General features: G+C 45.7%; 1 non-coding gene across 1 annotated transcript; it reads left to right on the forward strand.

The window, feature by feature from the left end:
* The first annotated feature begins 6295 nt into the window (after positions 1-6295).
* On the forward strand, positions 6296-6367 carry TRNAE-UUC. The gene has a single exon. It is a non-coding gene; the product is annotated as a tRNA-Glu (tRNA).
* The last annotated feature ends 324 nt before the right edge of the window (positions 6368-6691 follow it).

Below are 6691 nucleotides of genomic sequence, written 5' to 3' on the forward strand. Positions count from 1 at the left end.
CTGATTCCCAGGCTCTTCGGTCAGTGGATGAGTTTTTCGGGGCCTTGGGTCTCATATATGACGACCCTGACAGAGTAGCACTGGCTGAATCAAGATTACGGAGACTCTTACAAGGAGAACGGCCGGTAGAGTATTGCTCTGAATTCCGTAGGTGGGCTACGGATACCCAATGGAACGACCCGGCTCTCAGGAGTCAGTTCTGCTCTGGGTTATCCGAAAGGGTTAAGGATGCGCTTGCATTATATGAGACCCCCTTTTCCCTTGATGCGGTTATGTCCCTTTCTATCCGTATAGAGAGACGCCTTAGGGACAGGTTGAAAGAACCGGAGAAATTGGTAACTCCTCTCAAGCAGCAGTTAGTCTGTACGGACTTAGACGAGCCTATGCAGCTAGGAGGAACTACTCGTCAGGTCCGTCCTCCTGAGGCTCGCCGTAGGCGTGGGGTTTGTTTTTTTTGTGGGGAGAGGGGTCATTTCATTAATGTCTGTCCTTCTTTCCTCAGAAACAAAAGACCGTCGGAAAAACTACTAACCCCAGGCTGTGTGGAGGATGTCAGCCGGGGGGTATACGTCTCCTCCATACGTACATCGCAATTTGTGTTGCCAGCGGTTATTGTTTTTGGTGATAAGATTGAGACTATTTCTTTCTTTTTAGACAGTGGAGCAGGGGTAAATTTGATAGATGCCCATTTTGCCCGCACTTTGGGTTTGTCTCTCTGTACGTTACAGAGACCCATTCCCATATTCGCTATTGATTCTGCTCCCCTGTCTCAGAGAAACCTCACCCACATTGTTCATAATATACACCTTCGGGTAGGGGACCACCATAACGAGATGCTTTCAGGTTATGTTCTGGAGGGGCTTCCCACTCCGGTGGTGCTGGGTCTTCCCTGGTTGGTAGCGCACAATCCAGTAGTGGATTGGCAGGCCAGGGAGATATTGGAGTGGAGTGAGCATTGCAGAGAGAATTGCTTAAATAACAATTGCTTAATCGCCTCCATAGCTTCCCTACCTACATTTATTTCGGACTTTGAGGACGTTTTTTCTGAAAAGGGTTGTCAGAAGCTACCACCTCATCGTCCTTATGATTGCCCGGTTAACCTGATTCCCGGTGCAAAATTACCCAAGTCCAGGTTGTATAATCTTTCGGGTCCCGAGAGACAAGCCATGAAAGATTATATCTCCGAGAGTCTGGCTAAGGGACACATCAGACCCTCTTCTTCACCCGTGGCTGCAGGGTTTTTCTTTGTTAAAAAGAAAGATGGGGGCCTGCGTCCTTGCCTAGATTTCCGTGAGCTAAACCGGATAACCATCCGAGACCGATACCCTCTTCCTCTCATTCCTGACCTTTTTAATCAGATTGCGGGTGCTAGGTGGTTCTCCAAACTTGATCTTAGGGGGGCCTACAATCTGATTCGTATCAAGGAAGGGGATGAGTGGAAGACAGCTTTTAACACCCCTGAGGGGCATTATGAAAATTTAGTCATGCCTTTCGGTCTGACCAATGCCCCTGCTGTCTTCCAACATTTTGTTAATGATATTTTTAGTCATCTCATCGGCAGGTTTGTAGTCATATACCTAGATGATATCTTAATTTATTCGGCTGATCTGAAAACACATGAAGTACATGTCAGGCAAGTACTGCAGGTCCTACGGACAAATAAATTATATGCGAAAATTGAAAAATGTGTCTTCGCCGTTCAGGAAATACAGTTCCTAGGATATCTATTATCTGCTTCAGGTTTCCGTATGGATCCTAGGAAGGTCCAGGCAATTTTAGATTGGGATCTTCCTGAGAACCTTAAAGCTCTACAACGGTTTTTTGGTTTCGCAAATTTCTATAGAAAGTTCATTAAAAATTATTCAGTGATCGTTAAACCCCTTACTGACATGACTAGGGAGGGGACAGATTTTTCTAAATGGTCTGACGCCGCTAAAATTGCATTTTCCTCTCTAAAAGAGAGATTTACCTCGGCACCTGTTCTAATTCAACCTGATGTCTCCCAGCCTCTTATTGTTGAAGTAGATGCGTCAGAGGTGGGAGTGGGGGCTGTATTGTCTCAGGGTCCGTCTCCTGGCAAATGGCGTCCTTGCGCTTTCTTTTCCAAAAAGTTATCTACAGCAGAAAAGAACTATGATATTGGAAATAGGGAACTGTTGGCGATTAAACTGGCGTTTGAAGAGTGGCGTCACTTCTTAGAGGGAGCAATCCACCCCGTCACGGTGATTACGGATCACAAAAACCTTCTGTACCTAGAATCGGCTAATCGTCTCACCCCTAGACAAGCTAGGTGGTTGCTATTCTTTACCAGATTTAACTTTGTAATCACCTATCGTCCTGGGGCAAAAAATACCAAGGCAGACGCATTATCTCGTAGTTTCCCTGGAGGGGGTAATGTTAGTGATCCGGTACCTATTTTACAAAGAGGAGTGATTGTCTCTGCTGTACACTCTGTTCTAGAGGGAAAGGTGTTAGAGGCCCAGGGGGACGCCCCGGCCTCTTGCCCCTCAGAGAAATTGTTTGTACCGTTAAACCTGCGTCTTGAATTATTAAAGGAACATCATAATTCGGCACTTGCTGGGCACCCGGGTAGTAAAGCAACCTTGGAGCTATTGTCTCGTCGTTTTTGGTGGCCAAGGTTGCGTCAGGATGTAATGGATTTCGTGTCTACTTGTTCTACTTGTGCACACCCGAAAGTCTCTCATACACGTCCAGCAGGGTCTTTATTGCCACTTTTCATCCCCAATAGGCCATGGACACATCTGTCAATGGATTTCATCACTGACTTACCGTTGTCTGCGGGTAAAACAGTTATCTTGGTAGTAGTAGACAGGTTTAGCAAAATGGTACACTTTATTACGCTACCCGCACTTCCTAATGCTAAGACTCTTGCTCAGGTGTTTATCAGTGAAATCGTGAAGCTTCACGGGGTTCCTTCCAATGTGGTTTCGGATCGGGGAACCCAGTTTATTTCTACGTTTTGGAAAGCTTTTTGTTCCCGTTTGGGGGTACACTTGTCCTTTTCCTCAGCTTTCCATCCTCAGTCGAATGGACAGACTGAGCGTACCAACCAAAACCTAGAAACATATTTAAGGTGTTTTGTGTCTGAAAACCAAGAGGTGTGGTCATCATATTTACCGTTAGCCGAGTTTGCCATAAATAATCGCTGTCAGGAATCCACTGGCAAGTCACCATTTCTTGGTGCATATGGTTTTCATCCCCAATTTTGTACTTTCAAAGAGGGGGGGGTCTTCTGGGGTTCCCGAAGAGGAACGGTTTTCTTCATCTCTTTCATCGGTATGGCAGAAGGTGCAAGCTAACTTGAAAAATATGAGTGGTAAATATAAATGCATGGCCGATAAGAAACGGTCGCCAGGTCCGGACCTAGGAGTGAATGACTATGTGTGGTTGTCTACTAGGAATATTAAGTTGAAGGTTCCCTCTTGGAAACTGGGCCCTAGGTTCATTGGTCCTTATAAAGTAGTAGCCGTCATTAACCCTGTGGCTTTTCGCCTGGAGCTACCTCAGACTTTTAAGATCCATAACGTCTTCCATAAGTCGTTACTCAAGAAGTATGTTCCACCTCTAGAACCATCACCGCTGCCACCTCCTCCTGTTATTGTGGATGGTAATCTGGAGTTTCAAATATCCAGAATTGTTGATTCTCGTCGGGTCCGCCGCTCTCTTCAGTATCTGGTGCATTGGAGGGGTTACGGTCCCGAGGAAAGAATGTGGGTTCCAGCGTCAGAGGTAAACGCCAACAGGTTAATTCAGGCTTTCCATGCCTCTCATCCTGAGATACCTGGTCCTGAGTGTCCGGAGGCCCCTCGTGAAAGGGGGGGTACTGTCACGAGGGTGTCAAGAGCCACGTCTGACTCCGTTATACCCGGGGTCAGGAAGTCGCAGCGGGTGGCTGCGCGCTCTATGTCTAAAGATCACGTTGTTTCTTAGTGATTGTTTTCTGTGTTTGCCTTGCAATCCTTTTTGTCTCACTCAGGGATCCGTAGCTTCTCCTCCTCAGCTGTTTCTTGTCTGCCACTCCCAACCTCCTTATATTCTCCTCTCACACTTCTCTAGTTGCCAGTTATAGAGCTTCCTGCCTGGACTTCTATACTGACCCACTGGAGCTGTGAATCCTGGTTGTTGTTCCAGAGTGCTACCCTCCGGATCCCTGTTGGGCTTTTTGTTGTCTCCTGTTGTCGCCCACCTGGGATTATATGTTTAGTCTGTATTGTCTGTCCTCCCCTTGGTGTTTTCCTTTAGAGCTAGTGGTGCGGACTAGTGTTCCCACCGCCCTGTTCACTATCTAGGGCTCATCTTAGGGAAAGCCAGGGTTTTAGGCACGTGATCGGCGTACGGGTGAGGAACCCGTCTAGGGACGTCAGGGCAGCCAGGTGCCAGCCGCAAGGTGAGTCAGGGGTCACCACCTTCCCTCTCACTTTGGCAGGGCCTTCCTCTTTCCCTCCCTCTGTGTCACGTATGTGATAGTCACGCCGATCGTGATACCCCGTATCCTAAGGGAATTAAGTAATGTCATAGCCAGACCCTTATTTCTGATATTTGCAGACTCTATACTGACAGGGAATGTCGCACAGGATTGGCGCATGGCAAATGTGGTGCCAATATTCAAAAAGGGTCCAAAAACAGAGCCTGGAAACTATAGGCCGGTGAGTTTAACATCTGTTGTGGGTAAACTGTTTGAAGGTTTTCTGAGAGATGCTATGTTAGAGCATTCTAACGGAAATAAGCAAATAACGCCATATCAGCATGGCTTCATGAGGGATCGGTCATGTCAGACTAATTTAATCAGTTTCTATGAGGAGGTAAGTTCTAGACTTGACAGCGGCGAATCAATGGATGTCGTATATCTGGACTTCTCCAAAGCATTTGAGACTGTACCACATAAAAGGTTAGTATATAAAATGAGAATGCTCGGACTGGGAGAAAACGTCTTTAAGTGGGTAAGTAACTGGCTGAGGGATAGAAAACAGAGGGTGGTTATTAACGGTACACACTCAGATTGGGTCACTGTCACTAGTGGGGTACCTCAGGGGTCAGTACTGGAGGGGTCACTGTCACTAGTGGGGTACCACAGGGGTCAGTACTGGAGGGGTCACTGTCACTAGTGGGGTACCACAGGGGTCAGTACTGGAGGGGTCACTGTCACTAGTGGGGTACCACAGGGGTCAGTACTGGAGGGGGTCACTGTCACTAGTGGGGTACCTCAGGGGTCAGTATTGGGCCCTATTCACTTCAATATATTTATTAATGATTTTGTAGAAGGCTTGCATAGTAAAGTATCCATTTTCGCAGATGACACTAAACTGTGTAAAGTAATTTACACTGATGAGGACAGTATACTGTTTATATACTACAGAGGACAGTATACTGTATATATACTACAGAGGACAGTATACTGTGTATATACCACAGAGGACAGTATACTGTATATATACACACTACAGAGGACAGTATACTGTATATATACTACAGAACACAGTATACTGTATATATACTACAGAACACAGTATACTATATATACTACAGAGAACCGTATACTGTGTGTATATATATATATATATATATATATATACACACACTACAGAGGACAGTATACTGTGTATATATACTACAGAGGACAGTATGCTACTACAGAGCGATCTGGATAGATTGGAGGCTTGGGCAGATAAGTGGCAGATGAGGTTTAACACTGACAAATGTAAGGTTATGCACATGGGAAGGAATAATGCAAGTCACCCGTACATTTTAAATGGTAAAACACTCGGTAACACTGACATGTAGAAGGACCTAGGAATTTTGGTAAACAGCAAACTAAGCTGTAGAAACTAGTGTCAGGCAGCTACTGCCAAGGCCAATAAGATAATGGGTTGCATCAAAAGGGGCATAGATGCCAGTGATGAGAACATAGTCCTACCACTTTACAAATCACTAGTCAGGTCACACATGGAGGACTGTGAACAGTTCTGGGCTCCTGTAAACAAGGCAGACATAGCAGAGCTGTAGAAGGTCCAGAGGAGGGCAACTAAAGTAATAACTGAAATGAGGCGACTACAGTACCCTGAAAGATTATCAAAATTAGGGTTCTTCACTTTAGAAAAAAGACGACTGAGGGGAGATCTAATTATTATGTATAAATATATCAGGGGTCAGTACAGAGATCTTTCCCATCATCTATTTGTCCCCAGGACTGTGACTGTGACGAGGGGACATACTCTGCGTCTGGAGGAAAGAAGGTTTGTACACAAACATAGAAGAGGATTCTTTGTGCCATGTTTCCCATATGGTCTAGCGGTTAGGATTCCTGGTTTTCACCCAGGCGGCCCGGGTTCGACTCCCGGTATGGGAATGCTTGGTTTTTAAATTTGCATCGACATCGAATGGATGCAGAGTTAAGGGATACACATTGAGGTCTCCCATTGCGGCTCAAATTTCTGTCCGCTTATAGCTTTTCATTCCTACCTTTTGTGCAAGATCCCATTTTTACATCATACCTCAAATCATTCCCAACCGTGCCTTCTAACTACAAAATTTAAGCTAGTCAACAACCCCTCATCCCGTTTGACTAGAAAAGTACCCAGCGTGAGGATTAATCTCACTCAATTCAGATCCGATAACTGATGTTCTACCTGCTGCACTAATGTCTTGCTAGAAAAGGACCCCGTATGAGGGT

Source organism: Bufo gargarizans, unplaced genomic scaffold (assembly GCF_014858855.1).
Source record: "Bufo gargarizans isolate SCDJY-AF-19 unplaced genomic scaffold, ASM1485885v1 original_scaffold_1553_pilon, whole genome shotgun sequence".
NCBI classification, from domain to species: domain Eukaryota; kingdom Metazoa; phylum Chordata; class Amphibia; order Anura; family Bufonidae; genus Bufo; species Bufo gargarizans.